Raw genomic sequence first — 14,239 nt, 5'->3', positions numbered from 1 at the left:
CTGATTTGAAGGCTAGAGTGCTCACGTGCTTAGGTGTCATTAAATTCTCTTTCTGAGCTTAGGCCTTGATGATATCACATGGAAGTTAAAGGTATTGATTGGATGATTTCTAAAATTACATTATTCTATAGTTATATTTCACACAACTAATCATTAATGTCCTCTCTCTTTTTAAATTTATTCTTTGGCAGATAGGTTTTTAGTCCTAAGTTGTATATAATTTTTTTACTGAGACACTGAGCCAGAATATAATATTAAATATTCAAATATAAAAACTTACTTAAAATGTGTATGTAACAGATATTTAGATTCATTGTTTAAATTAAGAATTCTTGTTATATTCCTAACGTGATATAGGCTGTCATTTTACTGGAGCATACTCTCTGTAAACCTAACTCTCCGTAGAAATAAGGTTAGCAAATATTGTCAATAATAGTACTTTATCTTGTTTAAGTGCAGTGCCATCCACTATCTGCACTCACACAATATGATTCTGTCACTTCATTAATTCAATGAACTATGCTCAAGATGTTTTCTTTGGCATCAGTATCCACTTTGCTTTTAAGTTTGACCTCTTACTGAACTTGGCATAACCCTTTGCTATGTAAGTTGGTCTTCAGTGAGTCAGTATTATTCAATCTTTCAGTACTCATATACATTCCACAGATTCTTGAGAGGCATAAACTGTAAGACAAAAGGATAAGTTATCAACTTTTCTATTAGTTATAGAAGGAATTTCCAGCCGTTGCTTCCAAAAATTTCAGAATGTGCATGAATTTTAAGTAAGAAAGTCATGAGCTTGTGGGCTCCTTCAGGATTTCATTAGAATAAAGTAGTGACAACTTCATTTGACATTGTTGATGCTGATCCGGTTATGCACTGTGCCAGCTGGTAATTCCCAGTAGTCCAGAGTCAATGCCCTGCATCCATGCCAGGCATCGTGCAGCTGCTCGCAGGATGACATGCATGGTATATTAGCCAAGAAATGGTGTGTGGGAGGAAGAATGGTGAATGCAACAGCTTGGGAAAGGTGTTGGAACTGGCTTGATTACAATAGTCCTAACTCTTGAACAAAATTAATATAAGACCTACCAAACCCAAATCAAGCTGGACCCATTTGTAGGCCCTTTAGTAACCAGGGTGGCTCAGGAAAAGCTGAATGAGACAATATCCAGCCCCCAAAGAAATAACAGTCAATGAGATCTAGTAAAGCTTGCATTTACAGAAATATTAGACAGCTTTTTATAATTATATAAGTGCTTAAAGAAACAATTTGTAAAGGAAGCAACACTCACAGATGTCATATATTATACATCAATGCCTACAAGTTAACACGTTATGTGGGAAAGTATTTATCTGTCAAATAATTCTTAGTGAAGGAGGAACTTAAATATTCTCTGGATGTAAGTTATTGCATATTTGTTTTTTTTTTTTCATTTCTTTTGCATCATGGCATGTTGTCTTTGTCCATTAGTAAACTGAGAAAAAGCATAAGGAGTCACTTTTTCACATAAAGCTATCATGGAAGACCACCAGTCCTAATTGCAATTTACCCTTCAAAACATAAAAATTAGGTGATAATTGGGGATGGTTAGTTATATATAATTGTTTCATCCTAATATGACATGGAATATGCCTCTCCATAGCTATTATCTTTCTCTTCCAGAAGGACTTAATTTATATCTTTCTTTTCTATATAAAACATATTACAAGGATATTAAATTATAATTAAAATGTAAATTATATTAAAATGTACTTATTTATTGAAATTTATTTAATACGATTTGTAATATTTATTTCTTCTATAAAATATCTGATACTTTTAAATTTACACTCTCACTAATTTACCACGTACTGTCATTGCTTCATATTTTGTTTCTCATAAAATCAAAGCACAATATATTATCTCTAAGAAGTCTTCAAGGAGCTGGCACTGTGGCACAGCAGGTAAAGCTGCTGCCTACAGTGCCAGAATCCCATATGGATGCTGGATTGAGTCCCAGTAGCTCCACTTCTGATCCAGCTCCTTGAAAATGCACCTAGCAGAGCAGGGAAAGATGGCTCAAGTGCTTGGGCCCCTGTGCCTTCACTGGAGATCCAGAGGAAGCTCCTGGCTCCTGGCTTCAGATTGACTCCAGCCATTTTGGCCTTCTGGGGAGTAACTGAAATCAAGAGCCAAAGAAATTGATTTTTTTAAAAAAGATTTATTTATTTATTTGAAAGTCAGAGTTACAGAAAGAAAAGGAGAGGCAGAGAGAGAGACAGAGAGGTCTTCCATCTGCTTGCTCACTCCCCAGTTGGCCGCAATGGCGGAGCTGTGCCGATACAAAGCCAGGAGCCAGGAGCTTCCTCCAGGTCTCCTACGCAGGTGCAGGGGCCCAATGACTTGGGCCGTCTTCTACTGCTTTCCCAGGCCAGAGCAGAGAGCTGAATCGGGAGTGGAGTGAGGCAACTGGGTCTCAAACCGGTGCCCATATAAGATGCGGGCACTGTAGGCAGTAGCTTTACCCTCTGCGCCACAGCTCTGGGCCCTCGATTTCTTATAAAATAAGATTATCTGAATTTCTTTGCGCACTTAGAAGCACAAGTAAAAGATCTAGGGGGAAAATCAAAAGTATCCATCTGTAGATATTTTCTTTTTTAAGTCATGGTAAAAAAAAAGCTGCTCATTTTATTTATTTAAAAAGACAGAGAGGGGCTGGTGCTGTGGCACAGTGGGTTAATACCCTGGCCTGAAGCACCGGCATCCCATAGGGGCGCCGGATCAAATCCTGGCTGCTCCACTTCCGCTCCAGCTCTCTGCTATGTCCTGGGAGGGCAGTAGACGATGGCCTGGGTCCTTGGGCCCCTGCACCCGCATGGGAGATCCGGGAGAAGCTCCTGGCTCCTGGCTTTGAATCGGCGCAGCTCCGGCTGTTGCAGCCAATTGGGGAGTGAACCATCGGATGGAAGAGCTCTCTCTCGCTCTCTCTCTCTCTCTCTCTCTGCCTCTCCTCTTTCTGTGTAACTCTGACTTTCAAATAAAATTAATAAATCTTTTTTAAAAAAGCCAGAGAGACAGAAAGATGTCTTCCCTTTTCTGGCACACTCATCAAATAACCATAATAGTTGAGGTGGTGTCAGCCTAAACCTGGAAGGGAACAACTCAGTGTAGATCTCCCAAGGGGATGTTAGGGACCCAAGAACACGGGTCCTCCTGTTGCTTCACAAGACCTGGAAGCTGTAACCATGAACGGAGTCGGCACCCAAATGCAAGGATCCCAAATTATGTTTTAAATGCTGCACAAAAAGCCCTTTCCAAACTGCACACATTTTCGTACATAATATATCTTTTCAATATAAAAGCATATAATAAGACAAGATTTAACAATGTTTCCACAAAGAAATAAATAATAGAAATAGAATAAGAAGTGAAGTTTTGGGACTGGAGTTGTGGCATAGCGGGTAAAGCCTCCACCTGCAACACTGGCATCCAATATGTTGGTTTGAGTTTCAGCTGTTCCACTTCTGATCCAGCTCCCTGATAATGGTCCAGAAAAGCAGCGGAAGATGACCCAAGTACTTGGGCCCCTGCTACCCACATGGGAGCCCTGAACCAAGCTCCTTGCTCCTGGCTTTGGCCTGACCATCTGGGAAGTGAACCAGCAGACAGAAAGTCTCTCTCTCTCTCTCTCTCTCTCTCTCTCTCTCTCCCCCCCCCATAACTCTTCGAAATAAAATAAATAAATCTTTAAAAAAAGAAAGTGGAGTTTTCATCAGGCAGAGCAAGGTAGATACATAGTAATGCCAAGTATTTATGTGTGAGACTACTTAAGAAAGGCTTAGAGAGCTGGGTGAAAAGTCACAATGCAATTCTAGCATAATATTAAGAAAAGGCACATTGAAAACAGCTGGGCGGGCATAAATAGTCACCTGTGTCAGTCCTTCCCTCAACCTGAAGCAATGTAGTGTGGAGAGATGTCCCCCAGTTGGGGTAGGGAGAGGAAATTAAGTGCAGGTCTTAGGCTTGGAATCCAGTGTCAGCTCCCACCGTGGTGAAACCCAGTGCTGGGTAGATGTCCTCTGCCCTCACACCCAGACCAATTCCACAGTTAGAGCTTCTGGACTTTGCCAAGTGCAAGTTGGAGACCCATGTCACTAGTGAAATGGACTAGTGTCCTTCTCAACCTTACCCTGGTTAGCTGCAACAGCCTTAGTACATGAGCGTACTACAGCATTGGGAAGGCCATATCAATGTGGACCTTAATCCTGTCTCTGTATTGTACTGATCTCAGCCAGCTGTGGGCTCAGGGACAATCAAGCATTGCAAGGCCAACACTTTGGCTCACTTGGTTAATCCTCCACCTGCAGCACCAGAACCCAGGTTCCAGTCCTGGTTGGGGCACCGGGTACTAGTCCCAGTTGTTCCTCTTCCAGTCCAGCTCTCTGCTGTGGCCCAGGAGGGCAGCGGAGGATGGCCCAAGTTGTTGGGTCCCTGCACCTGCATGGGAGACCGGGAGGAAGCACCCGGCTCCTGGCTTTGGATCAGCGCAGTTCCAGCCGTGGTGGCCATTAGGGGAGTGAACCAACGGAAGGAAGACCTTTCTCTCTGTATCTCTCTCACTGTCTTAAAAAAAAAAATTGCAGCATTAGTGGCCTTGAGACTGCCTATCCTATCCTCAAGCCTGTCCACCGTGAGGCCTTAGAATCTCGCAATGTTTGACCACAAACTAAAGCCTTTGAACAGGGTGTCTTGGCCGAGGATAGAGGTTTGGAAGAATGGACTACCCTTTTTGGGCAATTGCTCAGTCCATCCTCAACAGTACAACAACTCAATTTGCAGGAAACTTGAGTTTAAGGTGTCTTATACTACTGAAACACAACACACAATTTGGTGTTGAAATAGCAGCAGTGTTAACAGTTGCAGCATTCTTAGAATTTCTGGAGGGTTAGGCACAAAAGATGCCAGGTTATAAATACAGAAATAATGAGAGATCATTGAGTACACAGATAATGTCATATGCTAAGACGCATCAAAACCCATCAAGGAAACATGATCTCCCCCAACAGAAACAATTGTCTTACAGAAACTGTCAAAAAGCAGCTGATATTTTAAAAGGCTAAGAGAATTTAAAATAGTCATTATAAAGAAATTCAATGAACTAAAAGGAAACACATAGAAATAATGTACTATTACATCAGAGAAACTTAATAGAGAGATGGAAGCAATTAAAAGTGGGAATAAGAGAGGGAGGAGATGTACAATTTGGGTCATGCTCAATCAGACTTGCCCCAAATGGTGGAGTTAGAAACATGCCAGGGGATCCCAATACAATCCCATCAAGGTGGCATGTACCAATGCCATCTCACTAGTCCAAGTGATCAATTTCAGTTCACAGTTGATCACACTGATAGGTCTATGAGTCAAAGGGATCACACAAACAAGACTAGTGTCTGCTAATACTAACTGATAGAATCAAAAAGAGAGAGAGTGATCCAACATGGGAAGTGGGATACACAGCAGACTCATAGAATGGCAGATGTCCTAAGTAGCACTCTGGCTTCAGAATCAGCCCTTAAGGCATTTGGATATGGCTGAAGAGCCCAGGAGAGTATTTTAGGCATGGAAAGCCAAGACACCCTGGAAAAAAAAAAAAAAAGGAAGACCTAAATGGAAGATCTCTGCGAGTGAGATCCCACTGGAAAGAACAGGGCCATCAAAGAAGGAGGTACCTTTTTCTGAAGGGAGGAGAGAACTTCCACTTTGACTATGACCCTGTCAGCATAAGATCGAAGTCAGTGAACTCAAAAGGTTTCCATAGCCTTGGCAACTCATGACTAGAGCCTAGGGAGATTACTGACGCCATAAACAAGAGTGTCAAATTGTTAAGTCAACAACAGTAGTCACTGTGTACTTACTTCTCATGTGGGATCTGTCCTTAGTGTGTTGTCCAATGTGAAGTAATGCTATAACTAGTACTGAAACAGTATTTTACACTTTGTGTTTCTGTGTGGGTGCAAACTGATGAAATCTTTACTTAATATATACTGAATCGATCTTCAGTATATAAAGATAATTGAAAATGAATCTTGATGTGAATGGAATTGGAGAGGGAGCAGGAGATGGGAGGGGTGAAAGTGGAAGGGAAATTATGGGGGGGAAGCCATTGTAATCCATAAGCTGTACTTTGGAAATTTATATTTACTAAATAAAAGTAAAAAAAAAAAAAAAGAATCAGAAGCTGGTGTTTTGACACAGCAAGTTATTCTCCATGTTGTGATGCCAGTTCCCATAACAGAGTGGAGTTGCTGTACTTCTGTGCTAATTCTCTGTTAACGTGCCTCAGAAATCAACAGATAATGACCCAAGTACTTGGGTCCCTATATGCACATGAAAGTCCCAGATGGAATTCCAGGCTCCTGGCCTTGAAATGGCCTACCTCCAAGCACTGCTTCCATTTGAGGGGTGAACTAGCAGATGGAAGATCTTTCCCTCTTTCTCTATTTCTCTCTCTTTTAGTAACTCCATCTTTCGAATAAATGAATAAATCTTTAAAAGAATTAATGAGAAACCTTGAGCTGAAGGTACACTAAATGAAATGAAAAACATGACAGAAGGTATCAATAGCAGAACAGAAAAAACAGAAGAATTTCTGAAGTCAGGGACAAGTTATATAACATGTACAATTATGTATATATATATATATATAAAAACACATACATTCATATATATAACATATACAACCATATACGATACATAAGAAAAAAAAAGGGAGTGGAGAGTAATGAAGGAAATGTACAGCAACATTCTGACAGCATTTTCTTTGACAGGAAGAGTTAGACAGTGAGAGATAGAGAGACAAAGAGAAAGGTCTTCCTTTTCCCTTGGTTCATCCCCCAAATGGCCGTCACGGCCGGCGTGCTGCGGCCGGCGTGCTGTGCCGATCCAAAGTCAGGAGCCAGGTGCTTCCTCCTGGTCTCCCATGCGGGACAGCATTTTAAGAGCAAAAATTAAGGTTACCTGGTTTTTATATAAAAAATAAATCCTTAAAATAACCTCAGGGGGCTTCCATAGCCTTGGCAGCTCATGACAAGAGCCTAGGGTGATTACTGATGCCATAAACAAGAGTGTCAATTTGTTAAGTCAACAACAGGAGTCACTGTGCACTTACTCCTCATGTAGGATTTTTGTTCTTAGTGTGCTGTACATTGAGATTTAATGCTATAACTAGTACTCAAACAGTATTTTTCACTTTATGTTTCTGTGTAGGAGCAACCTGTTGAAATCTTTACTTAATGTATGCTAAACTGATCTTCTGTATATAAAGAGAATCGAAAATGAATTTTGATGTGAATGGAAGGGGAGAGGGAGTGGGAAAGGGGAGGGTTGCGGGTGGGAGGGACGTTATGTGGGGGGAGCCATTGTAATCCATAAGCTGTACTTTGGAAATTTATATTCATTAAATAAAAGTTAAAAAAAATAAAAAATAATAACAGAAACCTTACCAAATTTATTAACAGGTACAAATATCCAGATCAGGTCAAAGACTATCATTCAGCTTCAGCTCAATCAAGTCTATGGCAAGACATTTTATAATCAGTCTCTCAATGGTGAAAGATAGAGAGGACTTTAAAAACAGCAAGAGAACACTTGGAGATGGAATGGTTTGAATTGTCGTTGTCTTGACTGTTGAGGAACAGTTTTTTTTCCATACTATCTGTTGAACTCTTTACTTAGTATAGGGTTAGTCTTATGTGTATAAAGTTAATTAAAAATAGATCTTAGTAAAAAATCAGAATGAAAGTAGGAGAGGGAGGAGGAGGTGGAGTGGGAGCAGGTGGGAGGGCAAGTATGGTGGAAAGAATCATTATGTTCCTAATGTTGTATTTATGAACTGCATGAAGTTTGTATATCTTAAATGAAAGGCTTCTGGGGAAAAACAGCAAGAGAAAATAAATTAATAACACACAAGAGTATTGCAATTTGCCTGGAAGCAGACACACCAGCAGGAATCCTGCAGACAGAGGAGAGCAGAAGAAATATCCACAGCTCCAAAGGAAACAAAAAACAAAAACCTGCAAATCAAAACAAGGATAGTATAAAAGCAAAATAAATTAAGGTGAGATAAAGACTTTCCCCAAAAAACAAAAGCTGAGAGAATTCAGTCTCACCAGACCTTACTAGAAATGTAAGGGGGTTACTTAAGCTGAAAGAAAGTGATGCTAACAAGTAAGAAGGATCTTCGGAGTGTTAGAAACTCACTGGTGAGAGTAGCTATAAAGACAAATTCAGAATGTTCCAATATTATCATAAACATTATATTAAACCATTTATATATCTGATATGAAGTCAAGGAAATAAAAATTAAAATAGTAACTACATCAATGTGTTGAAATAGGCAAAATAAAAAAGATGCCAAATGGAACATCAAAAACTCAAAATTAAAGGAGAAATGGAGTATAAGTGTAGCGTTTTATTAGTAGTTTCCCTCTCCTGAGGTTTTCTTTTCGCGTCTTTATGATCAGTGTTAGATGCTGTCATATTAAAGGAGATTGCCACACTAAAAGTTTTTATTTTGTAAGCCTCATGTTATTCACAAAGCAAAATATGTAAGAAACACACCAAAAATTGAAACAAAGAATTGAAACACAGTGAAACAGAAAATCACTCAACTGCAAAGAAAAGCTATAAGAGAAAATGTAGGGAAGGAGGGAGGGAGGGAGGGAGGGAGGGAGGGAGGAAAGGAGGGAGGGAGGGAGGGAGGGAAAGAGGAAGGGAGGGAGGGAGGGAGAGAGGAAAGGAGGGAGGGAGAGAGGGAGGGAGGAGAGGAGGGAGGGAGAGAGGGAGGGCGGGAAGAAGGGAGGGAGGGAGGAAAGGAGGGCTGGAGGGCAGGAGGGCGGGCAAAGGGGCTGGTGTTGTGGTGTGCTGAGTAGTCTCTGTCTGTGACCACTATCTGTGACACTTGCATCCCCTATGGAGGTCTGTTGGTGTCCCAGCCCCCCCACTTCCACTTCTGATCCAGTTCTCTAGCCTGGGAAAAGCAGCCAAAGAGGACCCAAGTATTTGGGTCCTGGCCACTCATGTGGCAAACCCGGGCGAAGCTCTTGGCTCTTGGCTTTTGTTTGGCCCACAGCTATTGTGGCCATCTAGGGAATAGAGCAGTGGATGGAAGATCTCTCTCTCTCTCTCTCTCTCTCTCTCTCTCTCTCTCTCTCACTCTGACTTTCATATACATCTTTTACAAAAGAAAGAAAATAATTATTAAATAACTGGAAAATAAGTAATTAAATGACAATACCAACACCTTACTTATTTGTAATTACCTTTAGGTGTTGGTATTTGGCACAACAGTTAGGATATCCCTTGGGATACCCACGTTCCATATTGGAGTGCATGTTTCAAGTCCAAATCTACTTCCAACTCAGTTTCCTACAACTGTGCACTCTGGGAAGGTAGCAGATGATGCCTGCCACCCATGTGTGAGAATGAGAATGAGTTCCTAGTTCCTAGGTTCAGCATGGCCTCATCTCAGATGTTGCCCAGATGGAAGAGCTCTCTCTCTCTCTCTCTCTCCTTTCAAAAGATTTTTAAATTACCTTAAGTTCACATACATTAGACTCTCCAAAAGAAAAAAAAATGAATTAGGGGCCAGTGCTGTGGTATAGTGGGTAAAGCTGTCATTTGCAGTGATGACATCCCATATGGGTGCTGGTTCGAGTCCGGGGAGCTCCACTTCTGATCCAGCTCTCTGCTCTGGCCTGGGAAAGCAGTAGAAGTTGGCCCAAGTCCTTGGGCCCCTGCTCCCAGGTGACAGGCCTGGAGGAAGCTCCTGGCTCCTGGCTTCAGATCAGCTCAATTCTGGACATTGTGGCCATTTGGAGAGTGAACCAGTGGATGGGAGACCTCTCTCTCTGCCTCAGCCTCTCTGTAACTCTGCCTTTCTAATAAATAAATAATCTTAAAAAATTTAAAAAAGAATGAATAAACAACAAAAAGAGAGATAATCATATTATCCTTACAAGAAATTCTCCTCCTCGATAAGGACACATAGACTGAAAGTAAAGGGAAAGATATTTCTTGCAAATGGAATCCAACAGGAAGCAGGAACAGTCATAATTACAACAAATAAAATGTTAACTAGTAATAGCAGGCAAAAACATGTAAGACCTGGAATGCGTTTCAGGCACTTGGGTTTGTCTTGGCCCTGCCATAGCTGTTGTGGGCATTTGAGGAGCAAACAAATTGGTGGATATCTCTCTTTCTCTCTCTCTCTCTCTCTTTCTTATTCTCCCTTCTAAATAATTTTTTTAAAAATTTTATTTAATAAACATAAATTTCTAAAGTACAGCTTTTGGATTACAGTGGCTTCCCCACCCCCATAACTTCCCTCCCGCAACCATCCCATCCCCCGCTTCCTCTCCCATCCCATTCACATCAAGATTCATTTTCAATTATCTTTATATACAGAAGATCAATTTAGTATATACTAAGTAAAGATTTCAACAGTTTGCACCCACACAGAAACACAAAGTGTAAAATACTGTTTGAGTACTAGTTATAGCATTATTCACATTGTACAACACATTAAGGACAGAGATCCTACATGGGGAGCAGGTGCACAGTGACTCCTGTTGTTGACTTAACAATTGACACTCTTGTTTATGGCATCAGTAATCACCCTAGACTCTTGTCATGAGTTGCCAAGGCTATGGAAGCCTTTTGAGTTCACCAACATTAATCACAAGGAAAATGCAATAAAAATATAATGAGATATTTCACCTAAATGTAGTCAGAAAGAATGTTTATTACCTAAAACACAAAAGATAGCAAGTGTAGAGACAGGGAACCCTTACACACTATTGGTGGGAATGAAACTATTAGATCCACTGTAGAAACATTTTCAAGCTTCCTCAAATAATTGAAAATAGAACTGCTCTGTGATCAAGAAATCCCTCCATTGAATATACATTCAAAAGACATGAAATTGGTATGCAGAAGAGAACTCTTCATGCTAATGTTCATTGCATCATTATTCAAAAGAGCCAAGTGATGCGAACTATGGAGTCATCATAGGTTTAAAAATGAATAAAGAAAAAGTGTGACATATCCAAAATTAGATACTATTTAGCTACACAATAATACAGTCTGATCATTTGTGACAATGTGGATGGAACTTAGGAGACATTTTGTTAAGTGAAATTATCCAGGGACAGAAAGACAAGCTTTCCATGAATTAACTCATATTCAGAAATTAAAATGTTGATCTCACAGAAGCTGGGAGTAGAACAACAATTACCAGAGCTGAGGAAGGTTGGAAGTGGGAAGGATTGGAAAAGCTGGCCAATGGGCATTGTAGAGTTAGAGAGGAGAAAGGTGTTCAGGCTCTGTTGTACTGGAGAGTTCCTGTACATGTCAATAAGGCCAAAAAGAAGGATTTTGAAAGTTGTAATCATAAAGAAATGCTAAGATAGACATGTTTACACTTGTTTAAAACATTACACTTATATATGCATATATATATTGAAGTTCACATGGTATCCCTTGTACGTAGAATTTTCTGTGCTAATTAAAAATAAATAGAAAAGATGAAGCTTTCAGAGTAAGTGTGATCGATATAGTCACAGAATTGAAGGACAAGATTTAGAATCTTGACGTAACATACAAAACCATATAACTTAATCTAATGGAAATTCTTGGCCTGGAATTTGCAACAACTCCTCTTTCCTGCCTCATATCCTTGAGAAATAAAACACAGTTTAACAACTGGGGCTGAGAACAGACAGAGTGAGAAAGACACTCTGGTGTCTGGCTCATTGGACTGTCCGTGACTGAAGCAGTCCCTAATTCTCCATATTAATTCAATAAAGGAAAGTTATATGTCTCAAACTAGACATAAAAATAGACTAATTCAGTGCTAATTCATATTAAAATATTTCATTGAGCTAGAAATCAAAAGGAAAAGATAATAATCAAAACACAGACAAATAATAATCCTTCGCTACAGTTAATATTATATGCTAAATCTGGGGCCGGTGCTGTGGCATAGTGGGTAAAGCCACCTCCTAGAGTGTTGGCATCCCATATGGGCACCGGTTCTAGTACCAGCTGCTCCACTTCTGATCCAGCTCTCTGCTCTGGCCTGGGAAAGCAGTAAAAGATGGCCCAAGTCCTTGGGGCCCTGCACCCATGTGGGAGACCCAGAAGAAGCTCCAGGGTCCTGGCTTCGGATCGCTGCAGCTCTGGCCATTGCGACCAGCTGGGGAATGAACAAATGGGTGGAAGACTTCTCTCTCTGCCTCTGTCTCTCCTTTTCTATCTGTGTAAATCTGAATTTCAAATAAAATCAATAAATCTTAAAAAAATATTATAAGCTCAATCGGGGACAAAATAAGAATGACTACTTGTATCACTTCTTCTGTTTAACATTTTTCCAGAAATTCTATCTTGTGAAAAGAAAAGGAACAAATGAATATTAATTATAAAAAAGCTTTTATTTAGTTGAAGAATTTATACTGTTTGAGTTCCAGACTTACTATAGATCTTCAGTTATCAAGACCATATGGTAAATACATATGGAGCAATGAAAAATATGAATCTCAAAATAGACCCACAAATACATGGACAACAAATGTTTGAAGAGGAGCTGACCTAATTCAGTAGGCTAAGGGAAGTCTTCTTAGCTAACAGCTATATCAGCTGGAAATATTTATGGGGAAAATATTAATTGTGTTTCTTTTGGGGCTATAACTAAGCTACAGAGCCTTAAATATAGAAACATACTAGAATATGTGTTGCAGAGTAGTTGGGAAAAGAAGAAAAAAAGAAATAGAGAATAAACTGATTTTTTTAAATAAAAAAGCATCAAAAACACCTAACTTTTTAAAAGACAGCTGCAGATTTAGATTTATTTATTTATTTTTATTTAATGAATGCCTTTTTACATAGATAGAACTCTAGGAATACAGTGGTTCTTTCCCTCATGCCCCCCACCCTGCTCCCTTCCCGCCTCCCATTCCCTCTCCCATCTCCTTCTTCATTATGGATCATTTTTAGTATGACTTTATATAGAGAGGACCATCTCTATGCTAATCATAGATTTCAACAATTTGCCCCCATGTCCATACACAACATATAGAGTACAGTTTGGGGAGAGAATGTGCAGTCGATTCTCATATTGCAATTCATTAGGGACAGAGGTCCTACCTGGGGAGCACGTTTACAGTGACTACTGTTGTTCCTTTAACAATTAACACTTTCTTTATGACATCAGTGATCACCTGAGGCTCTTGTCGTGGCCTGCCAGGGCCATGGAGGCCTTTTGTGACCATAGATTCTGTCATTATTTGGACACAACCATAAGCAAAGAGGATGTTTTTCTCTCCCTTCAGAGAACAGTGTCTCCTTCTTTGATGACCCTTCCTTTCCTCTGAGGTCTTGCAGAGATCTTCCGTGTAGGTTTTGTGTGTGTGTGTGTGTGTGTGTGTGACAGTGTCTTGTCTTTCCATGCCTAAGGTGCTCTTGTAGGTATTTCAGCCCGACCAGGAAGCCTTATGGGCTGATTCTGAGGTCAGAGTAAAAACACCTAACTTTAAACTCTAGATTCTATCCTTGATCAACAAAGAAAAGTTGAGTAGAACATTGAAATTTTCCACTTGAATTGAAATGAACTATTCCACCTCAAAGTCATGATACCGGATCTCAATGCTGTTAGCCAAACAATGTATGTTAGAAGACTGACATTCCAACTCATCTATAAAATTTTACTTAACTATTTCAACTATTGTTCTTCTATAACTTTTCCACACTTGGAGTCTCTTCAAGAGAAGGCAAACTAGGACCCAGAAGCCTCATCTTCACCACCTCCATGATCTTGGCCGCTCTGCCCGGCCATGTGCAAACCACCATAAGCTCAGCATGGAAATAGAAATCTCCACACTTTGTATTGATTCTCCTTGGTAAATACACACCATCACTCTTAACATATCTATTTATAATTATCATTCAGTTTCAATTTTAAAATAACATTTAGGTCTTCGTTTTTAAGCCAGAGCATCTGCTAATCAAAAGATATCTAGATTTTTGAAACCCAGAGCCTTTTAAATGCTATCCTACCATAAAGGATTATTGCTCTACTTGTCACTGTATTTTTTGTTATTTAACATCTGTAATAACCTCCCTATCAATATTGTGTTGTGTTCTTTGTACAGTCCAGGCTTTGAAAAAATTGGAAGGTAGTTCCAGGATTAAGAGAGTCCCTGC

Source organism: Oryctolagus cuniculus, chromosome 5, assembly GCF_051225735.1.
Source record: "Oryctolagus cuniculus isolate XC-2025 breed Fujian yellow rabbit chromosome 5, ASM5122573v1, whole genome shotgun sequence".
In the NCBI taxonomy this organism is placed as follows: Eukaryota; Metazoa; Chordata; class Mammalia; order Lagomorpha; family Leporidae; genus Oryctolagus; species Oryctolagus cuniculus.
Note: the sequence above shows the minus strand (reverse complement) of the source record.